The sequence below is a fragment of the Anneissia japonica genome, unplaced genomic scaffold (assembly GCF_011630105.1).
Source record: "Anneissia japonica isolate Jap-2015-1 unplaced genomic scaffold, ASM1163010v1 scaffold685_len2926416_cov193, whole genome shotgun sequence".
Classification (NCBI taxonomy): Eukaryota; Metazoa; Echinodermata; class Crinoidea; order Comatulida; family Comatulidae; genus Anneissia; species Anneissia japonica.
Window position 1 is genome coordinate 2,859,116 of NW_022692922.1, and position 11,404 is coordinate 2,870,519.

General features: G+C 34.9%; 1 protein-coding gene across 1 annotated transcript in view; it reads left to right on the forward strand.

The window, feature by feature from the left end:
* The first annotated feature begins 7,310 nt into the window (after positions 1 to 7,310).
* LOC117100546 (zinc finger protein 800-like) overlaps positions 7,311 to 11,404 on the forward strand; it is an 11,005-nt gene continuing 6,911 nt past the window's right edge. The window contains exon 1 of the mRNA XM_033240316.1: positions 7,311 to 7,486. The gene's annotated coding sequence lies outside the window, so the exon portion shown is untranslated. The remainder of the gene's footprint in view (positions 7,487 to 11,404) is intronic.

An 11,404-nucleotide genomic window follows, 5' to 3' on the forward strand; every position in this document is an offset into this window, starting at 1 on the left:
TGTTACTATATGACTCCATGTAGGCCTAGGCTATGTTTTCTAATGTCGAAATCAGCTTCCAAAACCAAAACATTTTGAATAAAACAAGAAACAAAGAGTATGCAATGTAATCATCTAATTTATTTTCAAACCCTCATTCTTAAATATGAAATTCTACATTTTGGAGATTTTGCATGAAACCTGTCAACCACGCAGTTATGGTCGAGGTTGCTTCACCTATCACGATTTATTTCATCATGAGGCTATCCAAACGAGCATTTGTCATAACAGAACGCAAATTATTTTTAATTAGTCTCATTATTATTATTATTATTATTATTATTATTATTATTATTATTATTATTATTATTATTATTATTATTATTATTATTATTATTGTTGTTGTTGTTGTTGTTATTATTATCATTATTATCATTATTATTATTGTTGTTGTTGTGATGAAAAGTTAACACAAATAGTTTAAATGAATACAATATGGTGGCTAAACGAACATTACATGTAAATATTTTTTATATTTGTTTAATTGTTAATTATAATTGTTTAAACAAGATTTACTCGTCTTCCCAGACCGGTGGGGGGGGCGCTATGCTATGCTTCCCCGCCGGCTATAGCCCCAGCCCCTCCCCGCTCTGCGCCACCACTGAATTCAAGATCCTTAGTCTGTTGTCTTAAAAGTACAAATTTAGCTGCCCTGTACGGAGCGAAATAGATAACCGGGTTCCTCCATGGAGGCTATACACATTATAAGTCAGGCCCGACAAATTTCCTTAAGAGGGCCCGGGGGTGATAGGTCTCCTGGGGTCTAAGAAAGCCTCGGGCCGGAGAGAACGGGGAAAAGTCTTTGGATTGAAGCTGAGGTTTTACGCATGCAAATGATGAATTTCACCATCAATTAAATATCATTTAATGCAACAGAGGGGCGGTTCGGTTTTTCAGTGGCGTATCTAGGGATACGGCGGGCGCACCAGAGTATCCATCTAGAAAGATGCTCATGGCGCATCGACAAAACAGCGCACTACAAAAGTTTAAACTACCCCAACTCGATATTTAATTTATTTAATTATTAATTTTAAAGTATTTACAATTCACCTCATAACACTTTATTTTACGAGCTAGCGCCCCAGTACTTAATTATATTCCCCTTCACATTCGCCTCTCATCAGTCCCCCCCCCCCCATTTCAAGACTCTTAGATGGAACCCTCCTACGGTGTGAAGGCAATTTGCACGCACGGTAGACATGAGGCCTACACATTCTATTTCTTCTTGGGTAAGACAATATGTTTTTAAAGAGGGCGCTAACATTCATCACATTATTAATACAGTTCATGTCTGACATTATTGATTTAATTTCTTCTAAAAACCAACTATCTGACTTAATATTGTATAGTAAATTATATTGGTCTTAAATGCATATTTAATACCAATTCATGCCTGCCATTATCGATATGATTACTTCTAAAAACAAATTATCTGACTTAATATTGTATAGTAAATTATATTGGTCTTAAATGCATATTTCGAAAAAATTCTAAGCGTTTCCCATTATTTCTTGTAGGCCTATGAGCATTGAATCAAATGTCTGTGCAATATACCCACCTTACTAATTGTGTATTTCATATAGCTCAGTATTATTGCACAAGTGCGTTGACTACAATGGAGAAAAAAGCTACCAAAGAGATATAATTAGTATAGGACAAGGCCTAAATCGAGTTTTTCATGACACGTTCTCTGAGCTAGTAAATGCGTGTACTAAGTATTTTTTTATGGGCAAAAACAATTATTCACAGAGGCCTACATTCTATTTCCTTTTTCATCACGTGCTACACATGTTCCACCAATTCACATACTGGAAAAAATACGCCTAGCAACACAAATATAGACATACAATAGATTAACACATTAACTAAGATTATTTATATTGCCAACCTAAGACAATATGTTTTTATAGAGGGCGCTAACAATCATCACATTATTAATACAGTTCATGTCTGGCATTATCGATCTATAAATTATCTGACTTATTATTGTATAGTAAAATGTATTTTAAAACATTTCTATGCGTTTCCTATTGTGTATTGAATGTAGCTCAGTATTATTTGCAAAAGTGCAATGGAAAAATAAGCTACCAAGGAGATATAACTACTATAGGACTAGGACCTATATTGAGTTCTTCATGACACGTTTCTCAGAGCTAACAAATGCGTACTAAGTAATTTTTATGTAATGAGCCAAAAATTATTCACATGTTCGTCTCTTATAAATAGACATTTTATACAGATAAGTATTGAAAAAAAAAGAAGCAATGTTTACATTGCTTTGTACGTTTATAATCACTGTTAGTATTCCACTGAGAATTAGAAAACGAACAGTGTTGTTCTCTTTGTCAATTAAATACAATAATTCAATGATACTGGCAAAAGGTCGCCTAACAACACAAATATAGACATACGCCTACAGTAGGAAAATACATGTTAATACAGTTACTAAGTGCACCTCTGTAGAGGGGGGGGGGGCTAAGAAAATATTTTATAGAGGGCGCTAACAATCAACAAATTATGATACAGTTATTATGACTGACTATCGATCTAATTTCTCTTCTAAAAACTGTATAATAAAATATATTGTTCTTTTGCATTTTTCAAGGATTTCGATGCGTTTCCCATTATTAATACCATGAGCATTGAATAAAATGCAGTGGCGTATCTAACAGTATTAAAATGGGGGGGGGGGGCGACTAAAATATGAGGTGTCGTGGAATTTATTTTCAGTGGCCACGCCCACTGAAAAATATTGCTTCTTAGATTCCCGAATACACGTTAACCGTGACAGCATAAGCATAAGCCTAGCCTAATTTTTTTTGCTTCGAAGTTTTCGAATGGGGGGTGGGGGGCGCCTGGGTGCGCAGGCTTTTCCACCCCCCCCCCCCTTGAATACGCCACTGATAAAATGTAATATACTCACCTCACTAAGTAGACCTATTAGGCCTACATGTAGCATTGTAGCTCAAGCGTGTAAGTTGCTACAAAGAGATACCGGTAATATAATTAGTGGACTATCGGAGGGCCCATATTGAGTCCTTCATGACACGTTTCTCTAAAGCAATAATTCGTAGTAGGTAATTATTATTGGCAACAAATTAAACACATAATCTTCTGGAATGAAAATACGTGTCAAACACTAGAAAATTTATACAGATAAATATATTGACAAAATCAGAAATGTTTGCATTGCTTACCGGTACTTTGTATGTTTTAATATGGAAAAAATGTTTAACTTTTTGAGAAGAAATTTAGAAGAAACGGACAGCCTTTTCCTCGTCATCAATACTTACTTATTTATTTACTTACTTACTTACTTACTTACTTACTTGCTTGCTTACTTACTTACTTACTTACTAATTTACTTACTTACTTACTTCAGTTGAGCTTTCCTTGCCCAATTACACCAGTGTAAGATGATCATCTCGTCATCTTATTTTTGGTCTACCTCTTCTTTTCCCTGATCTTGGTTGCCATTCAGTCAGTCTCTTTGTCTTTGCTCTGCGAGCAACATGTCCTGCCCATCTGCACATGTGCCTCTTTTCTTTCAATGATGTCTTTGACTTTTGTTTTATCTCTTATTACGGTGTTCTTGATCTAGTCTCTCATAGTGATGTGTAACATTTTTCATATCATATTGTGTTGTCTTAAGTTTTTTTTAGTGGGATATCCCATGAATTTGAAATAGAGGTGGCCAGGGAGGGACTTGGACAGATGGATCAATACCACCTGAGCACCACCATAGGCGTAGATCCCGGGGGATGGGGATATATCCCCCCAATATTTGACAAGGGGGGGGGGAATGGTCCATTGTATCATCCCCCCCCCCAATATTTTGACTATGTATGGGATAAAACGGAGATTTACACACTTCAAAAGAATGTCACGGAAATAATTTGCACTGTATTATGCGCTTACAAAGATGAAAATTAGCACAATGTATTAATGTTGATAACAAAATTATTTTATCTGGTACGGTACCAATCTAAGCTCTTCTTTCCTTAGATGTTAGATGTGCTGGCAAAGAGAGCCACATTTCACACTGAAGGGTGTGTACGACATCAGTAATGTTATGTCAGTTCCAAGAATGTTTAAGGTTATATCGGTTGATGAGGAATTTATTGATTAGGCCTATAATAGGAAATTGCATCAATTTATTTTGCAAAACAAGGTTTCCAGCTTCAGAGGGGGGCACATCTCCTGTCCGCACAAGGGCACATATTGGTGCTAACACCAGGCGCGTAACAGTAGTCTTGGGTCAGAGTGGGTATTTATTTTTTTATTTTATTTTTATTTATTTTTTTTTTTATAGAGGGTAACCCTTCTAGTTTAGCCCAGTAGGTTAACTGATATTCAGGACCCTCTTTAATAACATTAAAGAACAGTACAAACAACATAATAATAATAATAACAACAACAACAACAACAATCCTCATTCACCATCTATACACATTGAGGCCCTTCTAACAAGAAATGCGCGCAAAGAATTTAGGCACTTTCAGAGGATGCATTTGTCAAGGGGTGGAGAAAGATTTTCCAAAGATGGATATTTTCCCCTTGTCCCCCAGTGTTTTTAATGTTAATTTCGTTGGAATTGATCAAAACTCTCTAAAACGTGCAATTTTTAGAGGAAATTGGGCCATGTTAACAAGAAACGCGCACGAAATTTGAGGTTTTTAGGCACTTTCAGGGGAGGAAAAGGCATTTATAAAGGGGTGGGGAAGATTTTTCAAAGATAGATATTTTCACCTTGTTCCCCAGTGGTTACGCCATCGGGCAGCATAGATCAAAGGAGTTATGACAGTTGGGAAGGGGTTGCAGGGTGTTGTGAGTCTGGTCATTATGATATCTTCCTTTTTATTCTTGTCTTTATTTTTCTCTTCTCTTTTTCTTTCCTTTTCTTTTCCTCTTCTTTCTCTTTCCCTCAACCTCCCCTATTTCTTTTCTCTTATTACCCTGCCCGGTACGACGGCTTTGTCAACCCGGTAAAATCCGTCAGGGGAGGGGCAGTTTCCCCCTGCCCCCGCGCCTGTTACGACCCCAATCATCCCCCCAATGAAAAATATTTTTCTACACCACTGAGCACCACCATAGTTGGGGCTGAGGTAAGAAAATTTACGATTATGTCACCTCTAGATGACCGGAAATTACACTCTCAGACTTAAAATTTGAATGTAATTTTTATTTTCAATTTTTTTACAATTTTGAAAAATGTTGGTGGGGGGAGGAGGGGTGTGGGGGAGAGGTGCGCACCGGCTCCTTTATTGATATGAATGGGTTTGGATACATCATTGTCTTATAAATGTATTATTATGGCCGTTGCATCCGTGTATATTTCTTCAATGATTGGGACATAATTTTCATTTACTCCAATTTTTATCAAGTATGTGAATATGTCTTTATGTTCTAGTGAATCAAATAGCCGACGTCATCAATAGCCGACGTATAAATAATAATTCATCGCAGGTAATAACGTATTGGAAGTGGATTTAATTTATTTGTTTATTTTAAATGAGCAGTTTAGAAATTTTTCTGATTTTATCAGTATACACATTATCATAGGGCTATCAGACGATGGGGAAGCACTAAGATTACCGTAAATACTCGAATAAGCGCCGCTCTCGAATAAGCGCCGCGGGGAGGTGGGGGGGGGGGGTAATGTATTACATTTTCTATCGCTTTTGAGTGTTGTACACTAGCTGAACCTCAACCTAATAATATCAGATGATGTGGAAATCAGGATTTTTTTTTTTTTTCATTCAGTTTGCCGTGTGAAAGAATATTTGTATAGAGGGCGCTAACAATAAACTGTGATATATCACAATACTGACAGCACTTGACCGAAAGGTTCACTGAAATATCAGATAAGAGACTATAATACTAATAGGCCTACATGCTCCGAGTATTGGGATTCAATTTTTCGATATTAATTATGCAATTCAAGACTTGCTATCAAAATTAATTTCTAAACAAAACTAAAATAACAATTGGTAATTAGGCCTACATATACCCTTGTTATTGAAGGCAATAGATACATTTTTTTTAAATTTTACATACAGTAATGATTATGATTTAGTATCATCGAAACTAATTATTAATAAATTATAATCATCAGTGTATGTAAAGTGTAAAAAAAAAAAAAAAACAAAAAAAAAACAGGCCTGTTGTTACTGAATTGTAAGTTGGATCATTATAAGTTCCTATTTCAACGAAAATACTATCATTAAAATAATAGTAGTAGTAGTAATAATAATAATAATAATAATAATAATAACAATAATAATAATAATAAATAATAATAATAATAATCATAATAATAATAATTATTATTATTATTACTCATGATCACCATCAACATCATCATCTCATTATCATTATCGTTATTATTAGACCTATTTTTTTTTATTACTATCAATATTATCTATCTATCTATCTATCTATCTATCTATCTATCTATCTATCTATCTATCTATCTATCTATTATTATTATTATTATTGTTATTGTTATTATTATTATTATTATTATTATTATTATTATTATTATTACAAGGTACAGGGGAGAGTACTCCTTGGTGGTTTTTGAGGCCACTTCAACTTTCAAAACATTTGTAATTATTTATTCAGGATGATGAATTCCCCAAAAAAATATGTCGGGACGCGTGACCTTCGTCCCCCTTATCTATAAGTGAGGGACCGTGTGTGTTCCTGCCTGGGCGCAACACGTATATTTAAAAAAATGATCCATTATGGAAAGCATAAGAAATAGGGGTCGTCATATAACATTAAAATTACATTATCTAATCTATTAAACGTTATGCCTGATGGCGTTTTACTCAGGTGAAAGAGCTCAGCTGTACCAGCTGAGTACACCAACTACTAAATCAGGAAACGAAATATAATTAAAATTTCATTGTTGCAGGAAATAATAAATTATTACAAAAATAGAATAGTTACATAATGTTACATTATTCGCCCTGCTTTTCTTCGGATGGCCCATCCACACGCGACGCGGGATTATGATTATGATTAATAAAAGAAGACACCACCAGTACCGGCAAATGGCATTGACCAAAATCGGCAGCAAAACGCCGTGTCTTGTTGATAACTTGTGCAGCCTAAACGGGAGCTTAAACCAAGCAAATCTAGGATTTAAATCTGAAATTGAAAGTTCATTTCATCTCTACAGGCGCTTAATGAGGTTAATTTGAAAACGAATTAAGCAATGACGTATATAAGTTGATATCGATAAAATCAGCTCACAGACGGTCGCCCCAACATCGACAACATTTTCGGTCGAGAGTGTCGCAAAAGGCAGCTTGTGCGCAATGCATGATGGGTAATTTACAAAACGGAACAATACCCGCCATGTAAAGAAAGCAGATTGCAGCTGCTGAATCGCCACACAGCGTAGAAGAAAATTCATAAATTTGTTAATAATTTACGTCTAGTAAGTGGGTAATCTTGTATATTCCAAGTAATATGTGTACAGTACACTAAATAATAATGCTAGTATATAATAATTCTTCCCTTTTAAACAAATATTAGTGTTTTTCATTAGCGGTACTCGGCACACTCGTCGAGTTTCGGACGCTGTGCGTCATACAGCCGCCCAATTGTCGATCTATTCTGTTCCTGTGGTGGTTTAGACGGTACAGTTACTATCTGTCGATTTCACTTTATGTGTACCCGATTTATTTTCGGCGACGGCTTATTTCACATTATGAACTTGGTTTTCCAGTACTTATCACTGTAATCTGGTAAACTCTTTGTCTAGGTCTTCATAGTTCATGCCATTTTGTCTAGTGTAAAAACGAGCTTGTTAAAGTTATAATTATAATAATATTGTGCAGCACATCAGAACTTGTGAAAAGAACTTTGCTCATTCAGGGAGTTGGTTCAATCATGGTTCGATCAAGGAACAGAGTTGTTTTTCGTCCAGTCTTTTGTCTGTCACCAAGCTCAAATTTTCTTTTAGTTTGAAAACCTAGATGTGTTTGTTTTGAATATTGACTACTGTACATAAAATATATCTAAGACTGGCCTTAGGCCTTATTATAGTTAGTAGATAAAAGATTGTCATCCATGATGCACCCCAGACCGTATCACATTGTTCATCTAAAGTTATAATTTCGCACACTATTCAGTGTTTTATTAAATTTTATTGTCAGTGGCATGCTTTACTTCTGTATGGCACTAATCCTAATCCAATTGTTTTAAAACAAGTTAAATATATAATTAAAGTAGGCCTACTTATATTTGATTACTGAATGTCTGCCACATTATAACTCAATAAACTTATCAATGCTGTCAATATTTTCTCCACATTCTCAAAAACACTGTCATTGATGAAGGAACTTATTAGGGGTCCATGATTGATTGGAATTCCCATTCATTTTTAGCTTACCATTCATGGTCTTTTAACAATCGTGACGACGTTTTTTTTTGTTTTTTTTTCCCCACCTTAGCATACTCAAAAAGAATTTTACAATCAGTTCTTGCAAATACTGTTGTAAAACAAAAAACAGATACAATGAAGTAGCAAGTTTTTGGTCTGAAGTAATGATTAATTTGGGGTGGTTTGATGTCATTGTCAATTGTTATGCATTTGATGCATAATTATACTTGTAATATTTGAATACATCGTCAGGTTCATTTGTCTGGGATGTGAAATCAAATTTGAATCTCATCGCAGGAAGTGTTCTGACCAATCGGAAAAAATGAGATACATGCACTATGTTTAAAATTTTAAAAACTAGAGGGTGTTTTGCTTATCCTAGTATGTGAATGTTGCGATTAGTTTTGATTAAAAAAAAAGAACAAATGACCACTAAAAGAAGATGGGTTGCATGGTTTTGAAAGCAGTTTCATACCATTTTTCAACATAAGAATATTTAGAAAACACTACAATGAGATGAAACAGCAGTAGTGTTAATTGGTGTAGGGAAATATTTTGTATTCTCTCCATAATTTCCCTTGGAAAACGTTTTAGCTTTATAATATACCATTACTAAACATATTTTGGCCAGGGGCAGCTAAAGCTGAGAACCCGAAGACCAACTGCGCTTGACAAAAATCCACATGTTTGTTAACCGACTGCCTGAAACCCGAGTGTGCTTGAAAATCAATTGTGTTTGAAATTTGCCCTTTTAGCATTCCATATAAAACCTCAGAAATGAACATTGAATGTTGTTCTTTTGCCGTTCCATATAAAAACCACAAATACGACTGGAATGCAGAAATATGTAAACATCATTTTGGTCCAGGAAAGGCACAGGGCAGTGAAAAAAGTCTAAAATTCATTATTTTTCCCACAATTAATCTGAAATATGGATTGATATCACTTTGCACGATCGGGCCTTCAATGATATATGTTGTTACAGTTTTTCAAACAGTTTATTTAGGCCCTCGGTTGTTATAATAATTATAATATAGATACCTACATCAAATCATGATTTACTGACGACAGTTATGACAACACAGGGACATATGGGTCTATTTTTAGTTTTTGATAGCCAAATTTTTGGCCTGAATGAAAACAAATACTGTACCACCATCTGCCCTCAACAATTTACCAAGATGGTTAAGGCATATACCTCCATGGTTAGAGTGATATTCTAATATGAAAAAATTATGTGACACAAAGCTGTCTTCATTCTGTGAATATAAATAAATACGTACATTTATTATGTTAAATATTTTATATAAGTATACATAGAAAACATTAGATTACCACTCTTGTTTGTTTTTTTTGAAAAGTGTAATGAGGGCAGGCGGTTTTTTTTTTTAAATTTTAATCGGAACAATAAAATGTTGAGCTCTTTTTTTTATCGATGAGGAAGTGACTGTTTTTATTTGGCAAGATTGTAAATATTGTATAAAAACTGGTTTAATTTTATTGTTTTTTAAAGAACATATATTTCCAGTCACAAAATTGCATTGTCTTTTTTATACTGTTGAAATAAATGATGCGGCAAAAAAAAAAAATGTTCATTCTCTTATCAATATTTCCCAAATTTTTGACGCAGACGGGAGTGATCTAACAATTTTTTCTATGTGCCCTAATATTTTTCTGAAATCCAATAAGATAATATACATAATCAAAAGAAAATTACCACCTTGACTCTGCCTACAATACATATCAACTTAAAATAAAAGAAGCCCTTTACATTACTTGGGGAAATCTGTCATTGAACAAACAAACAACTCATTACAATATCACTGCTCATTCTAATTCATTCTAATTCCTACATACATGATTTCCATAGTATTCCTGACCTCTATATACATGACACACCTTAATATTTGCTTGTTTCGTCTTACATCTGACCGGTAGTATGTAAACCGTTACTAGCATAATTGCGCTATTACCCGATGATGACGTAGGATACGTCGAAACATGTCGTTCATAAGTTTCATTTACTTTATTATGCATTACTGCATTTGTAAAAATACCACCCCATCTCCACAAATTGCAGTTTGTTCTAATCCAACCATATAAGAAAGTGAAATTTGCCATTGATAATGATTATCTTCATTAAATATGATTTTATAAATTAAAAACAAAAAAAAATCATATAACCTGCAGTGGTGGATCCAGGAATTTGAAAGAGGGGGCCCAGGGAGGAACTTTTAAAAATGGAGGATCTGTAGGCCTACCACCTCAGCCCCACCATGATTATGGTACCTCTAGAATGCTAGAAATACTGTAGGACTATCAGACTTAAATTTGGCTGTAATATTTATTTTTTACATTTTTTTGCTGCAAAGCAGCCAATTCATATTCTTGACAGCAATTTGACCTGAAAGGTCATTGTTTGTCAAAAAACAAGGGCCTAAGACGACTGAAAAGCATAGTTTCCTTCTTTCGTTCTGCCGGGTAAAATCAATTGCTTTAGGCGACGTTTTAGACTAACCAACACATACCAACGTCCGCGTGTCGCACTAGCCTTATCCTACTCTAGGCCTAGACTAACTAGTATGGTATAGGCCTAGCCTTGAAGGGACAAAGGTCCCAATGAAAAACAACGTCGCTCCTTGATAGCTAACATTGTTTATTTAACATCACAATAATTCATTATTAGACCTATAGTTGTTTTTTGAATTGTACTCCACAAATCTCAGCCGATACCTCTACAACTCGAGTAACGTCTCGTATCTATTGTCGTGACGTCATGGCTCGCTGGCTCACACTTGCGATGTCTCGCACTTGTGATCAAATAACACGCTGGCTCGCACTTTGGCAACACTCTTTGGCAGTCATCTTTGGCAGTCAACTCGCCCCTAGAACACTTCCTAGACCATGCAGTCTTCAAAATAAAAATTGTAACCTTTGGTAATCAACTACATTTTCCACATACATAGAAAT